The sequence below is a fragment of the Microcebus murinus genome, chromosome 17, assembly GCF_040939455.1.
Source record: "Microcebus murinus isolate Inina chromosome 17, M.murinus_Inina_mat1.0, whole genome shotgun sequence".
In the NCBI taxonomy this organism is placed as follows: Eukaryota; Metazoa; Chordata; class Mammalia; order Primates; family Cheirogaleidae; genus Microcebus; species Microcebus murinus.
In genome coordinates, this window is record NC_134120.1 from 55725162 (window position 1) to 55728443 (window position 3282).

Genomic DNA, 3282 nt, shown 5'->3' on the forward strand with positions numbered 1-3282 from the left:
TGGCCTTACTTTCTCACCCAGGGTCCAGTTAGGCATACTCGCGCTGCCTGACATTTTACGAAGCTTCATAGCTGGTGACCAGGTGTGCATGTGCCACCTCATTCAGTCTCCACAGTAGACTCGTGAGACGGATAAAGCAAACTTCATTGCACAGGTGAGAAAGCAGGGCGCCCACAGGTGAACTGCTTGCCATGTCACCTTCAGGCGACAGAGAGGTGGACAAGTTTAACTAGATCTCAGCTTTTGACTGCTGTGTCCCCACTTTATCCAGCCGGGCCCAAGAACAGGCCGGCTCCAAGCTCTCGGTTCAGAACCAGCCTCCTGGCTGCGGGCTGGTGCTTTTTTAATATCTCGCAACTCAACAGGAGATGTTAGTAGCCTAGATTTTTTAAATGTCACTTTAAAAAGGTTCAACTTCAGGCACATTAACTTCTGAAACTGTTTCTGTTAGTCGGCATGGGAGTCTCTCTTCCTCCCTCCTAGTGCATGACAGAGCAAGAAAACTGTCTGGAGAAGGAAGCGCCCCAGGGTTTCACTGGTGAGTGCCTCTGGAGTCTTCTGCCTAATTTCTGTCCGCTTGTTTACCCCTCAGGGAAATTGCCAAACACTCTTTTCCTGAAAATAGTTTTTCCATGAACTTTGCTGACACTCCCTCCAATCAATTTTGCTGAGACTGTCATGTGTCCAGATTCCAGAACTTCACATTTGGCCCGAGGCGACTCTGTGTGAAGATAGTTCCGAGACCTTGGGCTTGCAGGGCTGGCGCCGGCTCCTTCCTGCTGCAGCCCTGGGCTTGGTTCTCCTGCCTCTTCCCCAGAGTGTCTGGGGAGCATCCCGGACATGCTCAAGGGTTGGCAGAGAAGGTGATCCAAGAAGGGCCGGGGCAGACTGGGCAGGGCATCCGGTGGGGTCTTTGCAGCCTGTACATCAGGACTCATTTGTTAAGCCCTCACTGTGTGCAGAGAACATGGGTGACCTGGGGGGCGGTGCACTCTACTAGGACAGCACCGAGGGGCACCAATGTGACCATGTGAGCACCAGACAGAGCAGAAAGTGACACGGCCAAGCCAGCTGCGGCAGAGCCAGGGCCCAGGGAGAGCCCTAGGCAGAGGCCTGGGAGAATTTCGGCCCCCCCCCCACTTGTCCCCTAGGTCAGACTGTGGTTGTCTGTAAGACGGAAAGGCTGGAATGGTGAGTTCCAAGGCCCCTTCCGGCTCCACAGCTCTGCAGTCCCAGCCTGCGCTGGGAACAGGCAGAGGTGAGATAGGAGACGCAGTCACAGGCACCAAAGTTAAAAGTTAACTTTTCACTCCTCCCTGACCCCCCCGCCCAAATACACGTGGTCACGTGGAATTCCAAGGCAGCTTGCGCAGAAGCTCGGAGACCCTTGCAGGGAGGCCCTGCTGGACCCCCCAGGCTCACGCCACCGTCCTAAGGAGCCCGGCTCTGCGCAGGACCCACCTGGCTGCCGTGCCTGGGGATTCCGCTGCTCCCCTTCGCCCAAACCTTCCCTCTGGCTTCCCTCTCGGTCACTGATAGGTTGGCTAGAGAGTCATCCGTCACATCTTTGTCACATCGCGTTGAGGAGGAGGAGGGCAGGAGCCAGCCCTGGGCCAGGACAGGCGGAAGCAGCCCTGGGGGCAGAGGGCTGGGCCTGCCCGGCGCTGCCGCACACCCTCCGTGCACTGCCCATTCCAGCCGGGAAGTCCTGCGAAAGCGTCCCTGTAGCCTTGCCTGCCCCCCACCTCCCTGCCTCCCTGCTGAGTAGATAGACGCTCCCACAGCCTCACAGTGGATTGCATTTGAGGGCATTTTCTTTCTTCAAAGCTGAAAGCACTTGAGAATATTTTCCCCGCCGGGACTGCAGTAGCTTGAAGAAACCTTTGTTTGGAAGGGGAAACAACCGATCCAGGGACAAAGAGCGAGTTCCTTAGTGTGGACTATAGGGAGCTCCAAGATGCCGGATGAGAAGTGAGAGGCCTGCGGCAGGGTTACCTGGAGAAATAAATGCGAGCTTTCGGCTGAACGACCTGGCTGCTGGGAGCGCAGAGCGCCCTCATCACGGCGGGACGGGTGAGATGCTCCCTGCACCTCTTTGCTCAGTCAGAGTCTCCCAGGCAGGGGGAGTCAGCGAGAGCGGGTGGCTGTCAAGAAGGAAGATTCTGAGCCTTATCTTCAGCCCCGCCCTTCCCAGGCGGGTTCAAAGAGAAAGCACCCCGGTGGGGTGGGCTCTGTGCCCCCCTGTCCCACAGGTCTCCACTCCTCCCCCGCGTGACTCAGGCTCAGCACCCGGCACACTGGCCCCAGCTGCGGCTCTCTCTGTGACCCTGCAGGCCCCGCCCTCCCTGCAGGCCCCGCCCTCCCTGCAGGCCCCGCCCTCCCTGCAGGCCCCGCCCTCCCTGCAGGCCCCGCCCTCCCTGCAGGCTCCGCCCCCGTGTCGCCACGCGTCCTGGCTGCAGAAGCTGGGGCGCCAGCTGCAGCAGATGTGCCAGAGGCTTGGCGGAGCCCGAGAAAGCTGGAAAAGGGTGGGAGGAAGGAACCCCAGCCTGACAAAGCCACCTGCCTTAGAGGGACCGAGCCCTAGTGGGGGTTCTGCCCGCCACTCCCTTCCCGAGCACTCATCCCTGGGCTTCCTAGTCTACGTGGGGAGAGGGCAAGGCTGCCTTTGCTACGGGCCATTGAGCGCCACCCTCAGCGGAAGGAGCGGCAGCAGAACACAGCCCGCCAGCGGCAGGGAAGGGCGTGCTCTCCGCGCTCCGGTCCCCGCCGCCTGCGCCGGGAGAGTCTGCCCTGCCCGTGTCGCTCCAGCGGGCCTGGCGTGCACTCGCTCCCTCGGTCTCTCTCTCGTCTCCGACTCTCTCTCTCACCTGAACCTGCTTTCCAGCCACAGGCCTTCCCTTGTCACCTCTGTGTCCCGACGGGAGAGGCCCTGGCCTGGGTCTGGAGGCCACTGTGCTCTGTCCTAGGCTCCTGGGCACTCTATGCTTGGTGAGGAGCAGGGCAGGTCACAACTGTCCCTGTGACTGGTGGAGAAGTGACTTACTTCTCTGCTGTCCTGACTCCTCCCCCAGGTGTACCCCAAAGTCTCAGCTTAAGAAAAAAGAGTTGGAAATTTTACTTTGATCTCCATCCCAGTTTCGTCTGTAATTATCTGATGTTTTCATCTCTGATTCCTGTGCCTACATCTCACCTGGCTCAGAATCTACAGAAACACTAGAATTAACAATGGCCAAGAGTTACTGGGCATTTACTATGTACTAGGCAAGCAAAGGCTCAGAGAAT